Source organism: Pinus tabuliformis, chromosome Q, assembly GCF_031772625.1.
Source record: "Pinus tabuliformis cultivar Carrire ecotype Pingquan chromosome Q, CPIR1, whole genome shotgun sequence".
Taxonomy (NCBI): domain Eukaryota; kingdom Viridiplantae; phylum Streptophyta; class Pinopsida; order Pinales; family Pinaceae; genus Pinus; species Pinus tabuliformis.
This window is the reverse complement of record NC_142296.1, coordinates 1,180,337,454-1,180,355,312: the sequence shown is the minus strand read 5'-3', so window position 1 is coordinate 1,180,355,312 and position 17,859 is coordinate 1,180,337,454.

Below are 17,859 nucleotides of genomic sequence, written 5' to 3'. Positions count from 1 at the left end.
CTATATGTGTATACATGTATGTATGTATGTATGTATGTCATGTTTTGACAGGGCTATCATGGATCATGGTTGTTTAAGGCTAATGTTTATATGTATATATGCATATCATTGTCTAACATGATCGTGATTGTTTTATGCTAATGATTATATATGTATGTATATATGTACCCATGTCACTATCTAATTGGGTTATCAAGGATCACTCTTGCAGAGGAATGATTGCCTATGCAGGAGAATGACATGAAGAGGTTCCTGGTCTTACGAGGAATCACTTGGGAAGATTAGTCATGACAAATATATGAGGTCAGTATCATGTGGATATGAATTGATATTGTATACTTGTATTATGCCTATGTTTATGTAATGACAAGTAATGTTGAAGGACACATCAACAAAGTGAAAACAGTGTAGTCTGTGGCATGCTAGGATAAGCATGGATAAGACATTGGAAACAAGGTTTCTTGGTTGAGATAGCATGGTTTTGGATGTGTGGTATTAATGTTGTGCATATGTCATACATGTTTTACATGTTGCATCTGTGATGATTGTGCGCATGTAGTATTGTGCATATGTAGTATGTGTATATGCTATTTATACAATATTACGTACAAAATGTTAGTATAGATAGCGTGGTGTGAATGTTGCATATTCAGTGCTGGGTATAGATGGTGCTATGTACACGTTGGATATGCAGTATTGTGTACATATTGTACTATGTCCATGATGGATATGTGGCGTTGTGTGAATATGGTGTTGTGAACATGTAGGATATGCAGTGTTGTGTATAGATGATGCTATGTACATGTTGGGAATGCAGTTCTATGTACAAGTGGTGTTGCACGCATGTTGTACATGTGGTGCTATGTACATATGGTGTGGTGTGCATGATTGTACAAGTGGTTCTGTGTGCATGTGGTGTACTGTACATGTTGTACAAGTGGCACTGTGTGCAAGTGGTGTTGTGTACATGTCTTGCAAGTGGTGTAATGTACATGTCATGTGTGTGGTACTGTGTACATGTGGTATTGTGTACTTTTTGTACAATGGTGCAGTGTATATATAACGTTGTGTACATGTTGTGCAGGTGGTGTCGTGTACATGTGATGTTGTGCATACGTTGTGCAAGTGGTGCTTGGTACATGTGGTATTGGTGTACGTGTGGGATTGAATGCATGTCGTACATCCTGTGTTGCGGGCATGTAGTACTATGACGTATATGAATTGTGTAGTCATGGTATCGTGACATATGCATTCATTTTGTTTCACTCTAGACACGTATTTGTGTTATGTTGTACATCAAGTGTAAATGCAAGTATTGTGTTGTACACTGGATGTAGGTGTATGAGTTGTGTTGTATACTGGGTGTACATGTGAGCATTTTGTGGTGTTGCTTGTTGTGTGCGGATGAATATCTTCTGATGTACATTGTGCACATATACGTACGTACACTGGGTGTAGGTGTTGTGTTGTATGTCAAGTATATGTACATGAGTTGCATGGTGTTGTATGGTAGGTGTGGTTGTATGTGTGTGATGCACACTATGCGTATGTGAACCTGGTGGAGGAGAAGGCATTGGGTGTTTGTTGGGTGTGGAAACCAATCCGGTGTGTGTACAGAAAGAACAAAGGCAGAAATAAGGATCGATGAAGTATAAGTATCAATATTGTATTTCGGTTTTACTATGCATATGATTTATGATTCTAGTCTCTGATGATTACATGTGAATTATGCTTCTGGTTTATGATGGTTACATGTGATTTATGATTTTGATCTATGATGGTTATGTTTTGAGCTAACATGATGAGATACTTTTATACATGTTGATTTGGTCAAATATGCTAGTTTAACTTGTTGTGACAGGAAGCGAACAAGATTGCAAATGTACCTTATTAACGCACTACCGATGAGGTATGATGTGAATTTATTTTAATTTATTTTAAATCTAATGGAATATATGTGCATGGTACATGAAGAATGAACATGCCCGTTTGGGTAGTTGAAATCAACTACAAGAATTAGCAACAACAACAAAATAAATTGGAACATGCAATAGTATGCTAGTAGAGTACTTCAGGAACAGGGCCATTGTGGAACACTGGTACCCAATAGTGTCCATTGATTGCCATGAGCATGCTATGACTGGTATAATGGTTTTGAGGTAAGGATATGCCTTCGTTTTTGTACCTTCTGATGCGAGGAAGCCTTGCCAAGGGATGGATTGACAATGATGGAAGGGGGAGGGTTCTGTAACAACCTTGGTGAAAATTCCACCAAAAAATATATAAATACCATGGATAATGGGACATGTATTCCAAGTTGAATGTTGGGAAAGACATCCTAAGGGGTGTTCATTTGATTGTCTATGGCTAAGGAAATGGCTAAGCCTTTGGAAAGGAAAAATGGCAATTTTGGCACAATTATTTATGAAAATAATGGAAATTAGGAGAAAGGGAAGACGAAAGGTCACAGGTTGCATGTGAGGAGGAAATTGAAGGAAAATAATGGAAAATGAGGAAATTAGACGTATCATTGATAAAAAGGCTCAATGGCAAGCTTGGTTAGTGTAACCTTTTGTTAGTTTAGCTTTGGAGCTCTCTCATTATTCTCTCTATTTCATACTATTGGACACTTAGATTTTTCTTGGAGCACTTTGGCATTGGAGTAAGAAAGGAAAAGAAGGAAAGATGAAGCAAAGATCAAGCAGGAAAAGGCAGGATCAAGCAGCTACAATAGGCTTCATTGTAGGTATCATCTTGCATGTGTATTTTCATTGCTAGATTTGGAATGCATGAGATTGCATGTGTTTCTTTTCTACCATGGCATGGGTTTTGCCAGGTGTGACAGTATTTTCAGCCTAGCCTTTCCATTTCCTAATAGCTTTGATGAGATGGGATCTCTCATGCGGTTTGTGTGGGATGGTTAGAATGGATTCGAAGCTCAGTGGGGTGACTCTTCAAATTGACAAACACATGGTGGTAGTGGTCCATGAACCAGACTAAGGATGCACGAAGCCACTGGCCTAGTAATCCCTTAACTGGACTGTGGGTTGTGGTAAAGCTAGATTGTGTGCCTCGATGGGCCTAGGAATCCTTGTCGGTGAATGTTGGGATATATGGTAAATCCAAGAGATGGATTTTCTCTTTGTTGGGCCTAGTTATTCTGAGATGGAATGCATGGTAAATCCTAGAGAGTATGTCTTAGTGTAGGGCCTAGTGATCCTTGGATTGGACTGCGGATGCACAGTAAATCCTGAGAGACTAGGAGGCACTCAAATTCCTCACGGTGTAGTCGGAGAACTCTGGTGTCATCCACATTGATTGGTGTTTTTTTATGTGTTCTACGAGTCCCACATTCATGCTTGGAATATGACATGGGGGTGATTGGCTGAAGAGAGACTTGGCTTAACCAATCTATGATTGGGTGCAACGTGGTAGTCCCATCATCGGTTAGTTCATTGCATTCATTAATGAGAAATTCATGCCCTCGATTTTCATGTGCAAATATACTAATGTATATATGGATTTTGATGGTTGATATGTCTATTGTATTTATGTTCCTATTATGTTGGTTATATGTATCTTTTGTGACAACAACTATGTATGGCTCTCAACATGTTTTTACTTCTATCTGAATGGATAATGTATCTATGATCTAATAAATGATAAGACAACAAATGACATGAGGAAACAATGTTTCATGGTGATTCTTAGATAAGTATGATATCCCTAGACTTAATTGTGTTATTTACACCTGTAGGTTACATGTTGATGATATGTTTGACGAAATGCCTGTCATGGCTAGTAGTGGTCTCGTTATGGTCTTGTTAAACTTATTTATTTTGCATCCTTGTATCCTTGTATTCTTACCAATTTCAAGTGATCATTTCATTCTAGGAAGTGCCCTGGGATCTGGCCGAAAAAGGTGGCTCAAATCCCGGAATGCTAGCAAAAAGAGTGTTAATTTAAAGACTAACTCACTTGGGCAGTGTCTGGGGAGCATTATAACTCGCCTTGGTAGTGTCTGGGGAGTGTTATAACTTGCCTGGGTAGTGTCTGAGGAGCGCTACTCTGCCCTAAGTTTCTCAAACAGCAGTAGGCCCAAGGGACTGGATGTCTGAGTGGGCGACTTTTCTCCTGAAGGTTTTGTGGATGATGTTGGATGATTGTGTGTGATGTTTCGTCGATTCCACTTCCTTAAGGTCACCTAGGAGGTTGAATATGATCATAGTAGCCTCTTGTCTCATGTTTACCCCGGTTGGCATGGCTACTTGGGTGGATGTGGGAGGAGGGTGTTACATTCACTCATTGTACCATTAAAGCTATTATGTCTTGCTTGCTATATTATAAGTATTATTCTTTTCTAGTTATAAATGAGATAAATTACCGCGGTCATGTAAAAATTAGTTTATGTATGAGAGTGTCATTAATCCATTTTGCTTCTAATATTTGATTTGATATTTTGATCACAGGAATGTGTAAAGAGATAATGCAGAAGTTTTAGAAACCTAATATGCCTTTGAAAATTGTAAAGGATAGATAGGCACTTACTAGAAATAGACCTTAACCTGTATCAACACCTCTACGTATTTTTATTTTCATGAATTCATTGTTTATGGTTCATCTATTTGTGTAGAAACATTATGTATTGTTAAAATGAAACTTATGTATTGTTAAAATGAAGCTTGGTTTTGCATAAACAAGCTAAAAAAACTCTTTTAATTGCAGGGATATTGTAAAGACATTGTGTATATTGCCTAGGCTCACAAATTGTAGTTGTTTCTCATATGATCATTGATGTTGTAAATCCTGAACAAGGTGGACCAAGTACCATTTGGAAGGGAAATCTATTAGGAGGGTGGCATGTCGTAATGACTCTACATGCTCAAGATTCAAAGCCCATTTTGTTTGTTTTATTATATTGTAATGTTTTATGTTAATAATAAATAATAAAGGTCATCTGAGAGTCACTTGAAATGTGGAAATATTTATGAGTTGGATGGGAAATGAGGGAATTTGAAAAGCCATGGGAGAGGTGAACAATCACCCAACCATTTGCATAAAATACCCTCATGCATAATTTGTAAGGGTTTTTTGTCATTTGAAACTAGTAGCATAGCTATAACATTCAAGGCTTTAAGCACATTCACTTTTGGTAGCTTATATGTTAAGGGATTGTGAGGTTAAGGCTTTTGTTTAAAGATGATGTGAACTACTCTCATTGCTTTATTGGATTAAATTGAGAGGCTTGCAATGCATGTGATTGGATTCATCAACATTTAATGGGAAGCTTTTCACTTCGTGCATGTATTCTTATGCATGTTAATGGTATTTTTTATGGTTATCTAATGATTTTGTTATTTATGCATGCATGTTTACATATTGGTTACATGTTAATGAACTAATTTGTTGCATGTAGAAGGTATGTTTACATTGAATCTCTACTCTTTAATTTCATGTAAATGCTAGTAATTAAGTGTGAACTAATTTGCAATTAGTTTCTAACACTTTTTGCTTATGTATGTCTTAGTTAGTCTTAATTATCAAATTATTTCTTAAGAAATGCTCATTCTCATTGTTTTTTTGTTACTTTCTTGTATTATGTTCTACAAGTTATCAATTGAGGGTTGATTTTGTCCTCATTCTTAGGCATTTTACACTTGGTCTCACATTTATTTTTCTACATTTGAAATCCAAGAGTAACACACACAGATGGTGGCAATCGATCCCACAAACTAGATGGGGCTCCTATACGAAGTGATGTGATGTCTAATCGAGACTTCAAATTGAGGAGCCCCTACTATTGGTGGTTCATTCTGGCCCACCAACAATAATATTTTATTTAAAAATAATAAAATAATACTTACATTTAAAAAAAAAATCAATATCAAACTAAACAAAATAATACTAATAACAAAAAAATCAATGTCGAACATAAATAAAATACTTAAATTTCCACCTTAACTTTACATCAAACTTTCTATAGTAATTGACAATAAAAGAATTTTAATTTAATTTTGTATATGAGGGAGATATGTAATTCTTTTACTACTTAATGTGGAGTTGACAAATGCCATGTAAAAATAATATTGTTGATACTACATGATGTGTAATTGACATGTGAAATTTACAACAAAGATATATTAATAAAAAATTATTACCATTTATAAAGAACATAATTTTATATCAATGGAGAAAAGTAAAATATTTCAAATTAAAAAATTTCTTATATTTTCACTTTCTATTATGAGGGTTTAATACCCTTAGTGCAATTGATTTTGAAAACATTATTATTTATATCTACTTGTAAATACTATGTAAGTATTGGTTGTGCAACCAAGACTAAAGTTGGTTAGTAGATGTAAATTTTAATATATTATTATGAATAAAATATTATTTCACTTATGTTATGTAAACAAATTAAATATATGTAATTATAGTAAAATTAGGAAGAAGGGTACGATCAAAATATCACACCCCTTCACGAAAAGGCACCAAGGATATATTTAAGCCAGGGGCCCTCTCTATATAAAAAAACATTAAGTTTTCTAATATATCTATCTATATATATATGTTAATTTTCATAAGTAGATTGTGTGTGCCCCATATGGTATGAAAGTGGTTCATCCTCTAGTCAGGGTCACTAAGATCATGTTAAACATCCCTATTGACCGCCTATGTCGCTCATGCTCACGTCTGCCACCTGTTGTGCCCGCTGTATCAATGTCGTCAATATCCTAGTTGATATGTCGTCCACCAAAGCCTGCTCTTTATGAAACTATTCTTTGTTACCATCCCGTGTCTACAGCCAATTGAACCCTCTATGATCCAACCACCATTTTCAGTTTTGTCCTATGCTACCATCTCCATCTCATGTTTGCGCTTCCATCTGCCGTTGAGTGTATGGCCACTATCCCATCCGACCATTGTACCTCTTTCGACAACCTCCTAAACTGTTGACTTTGGTGTTCCTACTCGACATCACCATTCGTAACATTTGTTTGATCCCGTTTATAACCAATTCATATTGTTTGTTTCATCCTATTCGTAGTATTATTTTAACTCAAGTATTAAAATTTTAATTCAAGTATATTTTAATAGTTAAAAATATTAACATATATATATAATTGGGTTTAAATAAGGAAACAAGTTAAACTCGATCATTCACTCGATTAATGTTGTCAATCTCGATGAGAGACTTTAACCAAAAAATTGATAGAACTTGATAATAAAATCAACAAAAATGTTGAGAGAATTAAGAAGCTCTAGGATACCATAGAGAGAATAAAGGATCAACCAGGGAAAATATTAGGGGCTAATATTTGTAGGTGGGCTAATTTTCCATGTTTTTTCCAAAAAAAGATTCGTTAATTTCCATTTTTTTTAGAAAATTTTCACCCAAATTTTATGGTATAAAACTATTTTACCTTAAAAGTTGACAAAATTTTATGTAGAGACTATATAAAATTATTATAAATTTGAATATATTTATGGAAATATCGCCAAACATTTTACAAATTTCATATCATGGACTAGTGAGATTCGCCAAGGTTTCTAAACTTTAAGATAAATTTCCATCCTTAAAATTTTCCCCAGGATCAACTCCAGCAAAATTATGATGGCCTTAAAAGGTAACAAACAACCCTTTCAAATAAGGTTGATCAGAACCATACTCAAGCAATGGGGGTGTTAAGCATGATTTGTCAAAGGTTGAATATTACAGTTAATATACAACATCATAATATTGAAGCTACTCGACAACTAGATTCTTCAAATACAACAAATTCATTAGACTCACATCATATCCTTGAGTCTCCACATGCATCTTCCATTCTCAATCCACAAAATAGTATACAGAATTTCCCAAATATGCAGGTTTCAACCAAAATTCCCTTCTTCACTCCACCAATTGCCACATATTAATGAAGAGCAAAACTCAAGTTGTCCAAATTTGAATGCAATGAGAAACATGGTGTAGCATGGTTGAATAAGGCATAAAAGTATTTCAAGATTTACAATAATGGCAATGACGATGAAAGAATCAAGCATTCATCCATGCAAATGAAAGGCAAAGCATATAATTGGTATATGTGGTGGAAGAAATCAACACATGCTATCAGTTGGAAGAAATTTAGAGATTCTTTCTTTAAAAGGTTCCAAGGTGTCAAAGAGGAATAGTTCTTCACAACACTCACTAGGCTACAACAAAAAGGAGATGTGAATGAAAATACTAGAGAATGGAAAGCTTTAGCTACTCGAGTACCTGGAATATCATAAAACATCCTATTCAATCATACCGTACTAGACTTAAGCAATATCTCTAGAATTAGCTTAGGCTTCATGACATCACATCTATAGAAGAAGCAAGACAAAAATAAAAATCCATGGAAAAGAAGTTCAAAAGAATACAACTACCAAAAGTTGAAACAGTATAATTGAGACATAGTTTTTCCCAAACGTCTGACATGGAGAATACAAGGTATGATCCAACACAACTATGTGAAGGTGGAAAATCTAATATAGAGGTGAAAAGGATGAAAGAAGGTAAATGCAAACATTGTGGCAAAAAATGGGATTCTAGATACAAATGTGTTAAAGGAAAGGATACTAAGAACTTGTATAAATGTGAAGAAACCAATGATTCAAATATTAAAGAATTAGACATCAAGGAAGTTGAATATTCTCAACAATTTTCCATAGAATCAAACAACAAAATTATTCCCCAAGTATCATTATCAGCCATGACGGGAATATCTTAGTCCCAAACCTTGAAATTAAAATGAACAATGTAATGGTTCTAATAGATACAAGAACCACTCACAACCTTTTGAACTCAAATATTATAAAAAGGCTCAACATCTTCACATATCCAATTCCTAATATGAAAAAGATGGTAGAAAATGGACATAAAATAGAAAAAGCAGGAAAATGCCATAAGGTCAAATTACAGATTCAGGACTACAATCTAGAATCCCCATTCTACACATTACTACTTGGAGGAGTGGATGTGGTCCTAGGTATCCAATGGTTGCAAACCTTAGGCACATACTCCACCAACCAACAAAACCAAATTATAAAGTTTATATGGGAAGGAAAAAAATATAAATTATAAGGTTTCCAACCACCTCTGAATAATCGTATCATCCTACCAGATGATGAAGTTGATTCGAAAGGGAGCGCCAATGTATATAGTGTAGTGTCATCAGATGGAAATGTTGTCTTGAGAATTGATTAGCGAGGAACCACCTGAAGTTCAAGAGTTAATTCAAAATAACAAGAAGGTATTCCAAGATCTTCCACTACATATGCCACCTAAAAGAGAAATTGAACACATAATGGAAGTCAAATCAGGATCAAATCTTATGAACATCAAGTCATATAGATATTTGCATAATCAAAAAAAAAATTTGAAAGATTAGCCCTGGATATTTTAAAGTGTGGTATCATCACAAAACATAGAGTCCCTTACGTTGCTTCTTTGGTTGTAGTCCAAAAGAAGGATGAATCAATTAGACTATGTGTAATAGAGGATTGAACAAGATAAGGATTAAGAATGATTTTCCTATCCCCTTCATAGATGAATTGTTAGATGAAATTCATGGAGCCAAACATTTTTCAAAATTGGATTTGATATATAGGTACTACAAAATCATAATATGATTAGAAGACATAGAAAAGACTGCCTTTTGAACTCATGAAGGTCATTACAAGCTTAAGGTAATTTCTTTTGTGTTAACTAATGATCTAGTAACCTTACAGACTACCATGAATGAGGTATTGCGACCATATTTAAGGAAGTTTATTCTAGTTTTCCTTGACGATATTCAAATATATAATAAAACATGAAAGGAGCATCTACAAAATTTGGAACAAGTTCTCACTATATTAGAAGAACATTAGTTTTATGAAAATAGTCCAAATGCACCATTGGGAAGGAAGAAGCAGAGTACCTTGGGGACATAATATCCAAGGAAGGTGTAAAGGTAGATCCTAATAAGATCAAGACTATAAAATAATCGCCCAAACCAATTAACATCAACAAATTAAGAGGATTTTTGTGGTTAATGGATGCTATCAAAGGTTTATTCAAAATTATGCTCATCTAACTGTACCCCTAACAAACCTTTTAAAGAAGAACTCATGTCAATGGTATGATAACTAGGCAAAAAAGTATTTTGAAGCCTTAAAGGAAATGATTTCCAATGCACTTGTGTTGACAATTGAAGATCTTTCAAAGCCTTTTGTAATTGAATGTGACATGTTAGATTTTGGAATAGGAGTAGTATCAATGCAGGATGGCCATACAATAACATTTAAAAGTAGGAATCTAAATAGAAGGGAATGTCTAAAGTTTGCATACAATAAGGAAATGCTCATCATTATGCATGTATTAGCAAAGTGGATACAATATCTTTTGCGAAGTAAGTTTTAATACGAACATACCATAATAGTCTTTAGCACCTTCTCCAGCAAAAAACACTTTCTATAGAACAGTAAAAATGGATAAAAAAGATGTCGCCTTTGACATGGAGATTTTACATAAGAAAGGGAAGGACAACAGAGTAGAAAATTCTCTATCCAGAAAAGAAGAAGAGTCATCATTGCTTGCAATTTCAATTTTAGGTCTAGAATGACTTAATGAAATCCGAAGTAAGTATGCAAAATATCCAAAAACATGTGCTATAATCAATAATCCTACGTAGAATTAAAAATTTGAATGAAAAAATGATATCCTTTGACATAAAGGAAGAATTTACCTAAGTCCAAAATCCAAATTTAAGTCCAAAGTTCTCAAGGAATCCCATGATTCACTATCAGGAGCACTTGTAAGGTTCTTTAAAACATACTACAACGCATGCCAATCATTTTTCTAGAGGGGAATGAATAATGATATTCAAAAATAGGTAGCAAAGTGTGATCAATTCCAAATACATAAAAATGAGAACATTATGACCTCGGGACTTCTCCATCCCTTAAATAGTCCAAACCAAAAGTGGGAAGAAATACCGATCGAATTTATTGAAGGGATACCCATGTCAGATGGAAAATACTAAATCCTAGTAGTAGTCATAAGAATGAAGAAACGAGACTTAGAAAAACAAATCGTTGAGATATTTTTCAATATTGTCTACAAACCACATGGGTTACCAAAGGTCATTGTTGGCGATAGAGAATCTAAATTTAAGGGACATTTTTTGAAGGAATTTTTCAAACATATTGGAACATACCTCAACATCAGTTCAACATAGTACCCTAAAATGGATGATCAACCAAAAGTTTTGAATAAATGTTTAGAGGCTTACCTTTTTTGTTATGCAACAGACAAACAAAATAAGTGGGCACAAAGGTTAAACCTCACCAAATGGTTGTACAATTCCACTCATCATACTTTAATGAAAATGGTAACATTTCAAGCTCTGTATGGTTATAAGCCTCCTAAATGGAAGGAATTTTCCATTATTGAGAAACATTTCCAACAGTTAAAGATCAATGAGAAGAAAACTAAAAATTATTTCAAACACTAAAGGAAAATCTAAATATTGCAAGAAATCACATGAGAAGAAAACTGATAAAAATAGAATAGAGAGAGAATTGGAGGTTGGTGAATGGGTATTTGTCAAACTTCAACCTTACAAGCAATTTTCCTTGAAACAAAAGGGAAAAAACCAAATTGGCACCAAAGTTCTATGGACCATACCAAATTAATAAAAAGTTCAGCCAAGTAGCATACAACTTAAGCCTTGTTGATAAAAGTCATGTTCACAATGTTTTCCATTTATCTTGCCCTAAAAAATCACTAGGCAAACACCAAGCGATGTAGACAACACTCTTGAAATTAGATGATGAAGGGGAGTTTATTTTAGAGCCAGAAGGAATCATCACCACTAGAGAAAATAAATTGCGATCATGAGTAATCAAAGAATACCTTATCAAGTGGAAGAACGTACTAGTAGAAGAAGCCTCTTGGGAGTCAAAAATGTTTTGTCAACAACACCCATTGTTATGCATGCTTTGAGGACAAGACATCTTTTTTAGAGGAAGACAATGTTATCTAAAAAAATTAAATATATGTAATTATAGTAAAATTAGGAAGAAAGGAATGACAACAAGATCATGCCCCTTCACAAAAAGGCACCCAAGGATATATTTAAGCCAGGGGCCCTCTCTATAAAATCAATCATTTAGTTTCTTAATTAAATATATATAATTTGTCTGTTAATTTGCAGAAGTAAATTGTGTGTGCCCCAACTTATTTGTTATTCTAAAAATATAAGAGGAGCCACCATGTGAGCAGTTAGTCCCAAAATTGTCAGGAAACAATTAAAAATCAATTGTAGTCCTAGAAAGGATAGTTGACGTAAAATCCTCAATATTCAAGCGAATTATTTCCCTACCACCAAAATTATCGTTTTTGGAGAGAAAGGTCATGGGTGGAGGAACATGATCTAGAAAAACAAGATTGTGGGAGATAAAGGCAATCTGAATAGTGAGGTTTCAGTGGGAGAGAAATATTGAACCTACATAGAATAAATTATAGCACTAGAAGGTTATAATCATAAACATAGAACTTATATCTAACCATAAGGAAACAATTTACTATATAGTGGATGTGTAATTACCTAAGTATGTGCTTTGCATTCCAATAAACCTTATTCATGTGCACATGTAATACTCAAAATTAAAATCTAAGCAAGCTATAAGGAAATTGGAGTAACTTTTTAGGACTAAGCGAGCTATAATGAAATTGGAGTAAATTTTAAGGAATACATAAGCCATTGTGCATTAAAACCCTTACCATAGATGGAATGCTCAGGAAATAGATAATATCTATAGAAATGTTGACACCATAACAAAAATAATGGGAAAATATGAGCCATTGGAACTCTCACATATTAATATAGAATAGAAATAGAAATTTTAGTTGGAACCATAATAGTATTCACATGTAACCGATGGATTGAGAAAGAAGTGGGCTCAGAAGATGGAGTATGGTTACTGTCGTCAAACCTTGAACCATAAAAAGAAAAAACAAGAGGAACAATGAAACCCCTTTTTTAAATTTTTATGAAAAAACCCTAAAATTACTTAAGTAACTAGGTATGAAATTGAAACCTCAATGGAATAAAAATTCATTGAGAATAAAATGACAAACTAAGGAGAAACTCCCCAATTTCTCCAAGAGTTCAAGGCATTTATGAGTCTACCATGTAGTAAAGTTTAAAATTAGATTAAAGTATTGCAAGAACCAAATAACCCTAAAGAAATAAAAAGAAATAAAGAATACAAGTGAGAATGTACTAGTCGAAAAAGTGCTAAAGACCTCGAAGGAAGAGCCTACAACAAGAAGTTTCCCAAACCCATGACGTAAAAAGGTGAATGATACATAATATTGAGGGGAATCTAAGATTTTTTCATATATATATATATATATATATATATATATATATATAGATATCTATATATATATATATATATAAACTTTTTAAAACATTACATGCCCATTCCACATTAAACATTGAAGGAATTATGTATCATACCTTGAATTAGAAAGAACTTATTAATGGAATAATAATTCTCTCTTTCACACACACACACACACATCTTTTAATCAACATGCATATTGAATATTTTATTTATAACTCACATTAAAAAATTGTTATTAATTTTTTTTAATATTATTTATGAACTCCATATAAGAATGGAATAAATTACACATCTCCTTCGCAATTGAAAGCGAAAATATAAGATTTTTTTCAATTTAAATTACTTTATTTTACTCTATATAAAGTTTATATAAAATTATGTTATTTATAACTAATAATAAAATATTTTTTGTAATGGAAAGCAATTTTTTTTTTTTAACTTTATTTCTCTATAAAGTTTGATGAACTTGGATTTAAAATTAAGGTAAAAATTGAAGTATTTCTATATACATGTTGAGTAAAATATTTTAATATTAGAGAGAGAGAGAGAGTTATTATTCATTTAATAAGTTTTTTCTAGTTCAAAGTATGATAGAGATCTATAATTCCTTCAACATTTAATATGAAGTTGACATGTAACATTTTAAAAAGTATTAATAAAAAAAAATAATGAGAGAGAAAGAGAGAGATCTAACATTTCAAAAAATATTAATAACAAAAATAATTCTATATATTATACAAAACGAGTGGAAAATAAAAATTTCCTATATTTAAATTTTTTTTATTAATATGTTGTTCAAAACTAGTATAGATCCATTTTAAATCTAGATTTACTAAGCGGAATCAAATTTCTAAAAGTGCAAACCTTTCATATATTTTTGCACTCAAAAAAAGGTTTGCATATTTTTATAAGAAATAAAAAGATGGAGCGCATATTTGAGAAATAATAAATAAGAGAATGGAGCACATCCTTTTATAAGACATATTATGGCTTGCAATGTGACTTGTTAATATTGGTGACTTCTCTGTAGTTTGTTTAATTAAAACCCTTGTATGCATATAAAGAGGATGCATTACTTCATGGAATAGCTTCCCTTTCATCTGTAGGTCCAGGGATTATAAATGCCCAACCTCTCCCTCAAGATGAAGCTTATATGTTGTTTGACATAATGGCTTTCAAAGTCATCCAAGTTTCTATGGATACAGAAGAGTGTGCCACAAAAATTGTCGAGTGCAGAGGTCTTCCTTTGGCCATAAATGTAGTGGCCACAACAATGATTGGGAAAACCAATGTACTTGAATGGGATAGTTGTGTGTGTTTCATTAAATACGTAGATCCATCTTTTTCAGCCACTCATCCTGACCACCTTGATGCACAACTCTATGCATGACTCTGATATAACTATGATTCTCTACCCAATTCAGATGTAAAGAAGTGCATTTTATTTTGTGCCATGTACAAGGAAAATAAAGAAATTGATACAAATACATTACTATGAATGTGGATTGGAGAAGGGTTGGTCAAGAGCTAAAATTAAGGATCATATTTAATGGACATGGCCATTGGGCACAAGTATTTAAAACTCCTTGTAGACCATTTCTTGTTCTAGAAAGTTAGTAAGAGCAGGGATTTCTTTTGGTGAAGGAGGAGCATAAGAGTTCACAATTGTATTTGTGGAATGACAATCAACATTGGGCAGAAAGAGGAGAACTATCTATTTATAGGAAGTCAAAATTAACAAAATTTCCTAGAGGTTGGCGATAAAAATTGTAGTAGGATATCAGTAGCTGAGAATTATATGGAAGATCTTCCCACTGAGTTGAGATACCCAAAGCTTGTGAGCCTCACCTTACAAGGCAATCGACAGTTGAAATATATTTCATCATATTTTTTTCTTAATGTAACCTCTCTCAAGGTTATCAAAATGTAGGGATGCACCCAATTAACTTCAATCCCAACATAAACTAGGTAGCTAAGAATTCTCGAGTTTCTCTCATTAAGCGAGCTTCCCATAAGAGAATTTCCTAAACATATATTCCATCTTTCCAGTCTTCAATTTTTTCATCTTTTAAGTTGTGCAGATCTAACTTCATTTCCATCTAAGATTGGAGAGCTCAGAAATCTAAATCATCTTAATTTAGAAAAATTTAGCTCATTAAATGATCCATAAACTACCATTGATATTCCACTAGATATTTCATTGCAACATATCTGATAATAATATATTAAAATACTGAAATTTTACACTATTAAGTTTTATTAAAATTATAGATTTGTAGATTTAATAGTAATTAGTGCATGCATGCGAATGGAAATTATGCAAAAAAGTAGAGGATAGCAAAATAAGCTCACACACACACATAAGAAACAAGATTTTCTCTCTAGGAAACCCTTTCGAGAGAAAACCCAACTGGAAGGTGAGGTCGCTCCTCCTCTTTCCTTGTCTAGAAATATGGATGCATGTACAAAGAAGTAATGCCTATGGCCCAAGGGTTTCTAAAGTGCATAGATTTTCTCTATGTGCTCTACCTCCTATCTCTCCTGGCTATCTTTTCTCAGCTATGGAATGAATTCTATCGAAAGAATGGAATACTTCTTCCTCCTAGTGGCTCAGTTATAACACAACCTGATAGCCTACTAGTGGTTAATTTTGACTACATCAACTCTTAACTAGAGTTACAATATAGATTATTCTAGAGTATTTTACATCAAAATCATGTGGCTATCCCCTTTTCCATGAATAATGGGGGTTTACGCAACATCCTACCAAACTATAGGTGTGAAAACAAGAAGGTCAACTTCTGAGTGTCATAACTTTTGCATACAGACTCCGATTGACGTGCTTGTTATGCCATTGGAAAGATCTCTACATGTAGAATATCATGAAAGTGTGTGGAGCTAAAGTAACAATTTTTTACCCCAAAAAACATCATTTGATGCCTCAAAATGATCCTAGAAGGTTTCAGACCCCGATTTTCCAAACCGAGTCTTGCCGGCAAAAACAGTCCCGTGAGCTAATTCCTCCACTATTTCCACTCCAAATGTGTTGAGATGGATGAAAAACAATGGAAGAATGAGATTATTCTATGTGAGATGTTTGAACTTCACTGAGCAAACTCGAGTTAGACGAGGATTCACTCCTAAATGTGGAAATGGAAGCATCGACGAGGATTCACTCCTAAATGTGGAAATGGAAGCATCGACGAGTATTTGGAGTTTGAAGGGTCTCAAAATCTTGATGGAGTTGGGAATATGGATAAACACATGGAAGGATGGAAAAATATCAAGAATTAAAGATGGTATAATGTGAACCTGGTTGGAGATGAGGCACTTTGCGTTGAACTATGGATATCATACTGCAGAAGATCTTCCTCTTCTAGAGGACATGCAGAATATGAAGAAGCTATAGATTTTTATGCTAGATGGGTACCAAGGGTCAAGCCTGCTGAATTGCAAGTTTGAACATCTTGAAATGGTCAAATTGAATTGGTGCTACAACATAAAGGAGTTTTCTCCATTGGAGCGGTTGCCCAATTTAAAGCTTCTCAAGTTGAGGTTCTGTAATAATCTGAGAGATTTGGGAAAGGAGTCCAAGTGGATATGTAAGTTTAAAGAAGTTGGTTCTCAAAATGCTAAACAATTTAGACTCTTTGGGTGGATCATCAAAGAGGGCAGTGTGGGATAAAAGAACACTACTTCAATTCCTTGTCTTAACGATAGCTTAGTGCAAATATTTGAAAAAAAATCCAAAAGGGATGGAAAATTTGCCAAATTTATGTGCATTAATTTATAAGCCATGGATTGCTGGGGACAAAAGCACAAGGGAGTGGTGGGAAATCATAATGTGGGAAGATGATAACATGAAAGTCAATCTTGAACAAATATTTATACGACATGAGCTGTAAGTAACTAATATTTTTTCATTCATTAAATCTTAATAATTTATAATTTAATTTACTTTATTTCTTCATCATTTTTGCCTAAATATAACAATAATCAAGGATATTTATAAAAAAACTTTTTTATTTTTCACTTCTACCATAAAATATTTCTTTGTAACTATATTAATAGTGAAACACTTTTCTTATTTTAATTTTTTTAAACATAATAAGTGTGAACTAAAAATTAAAATTAAAATAATATATATATATATATATATATACACACACATTATTTATAAATATAATAGTAATATAATGATAAAATAATATGATTATTTTTTAACATTTTATTAACTATAGTTATTATAGGTATTAAGTACCACAATTTTCAATTTGAGTTATCTTGGGTGGTTGGGAAAAATGGTTATTAGCTCCCCCACTGAAGTTCAATTCCTTGTGAGTGGCATGTCATAATAGCTATATCCTTATGAATATTATTGTATTGACCCTCATTCTTGGACTAAGATAAAGGATGATTTCCCTTGAAAAAGAATTG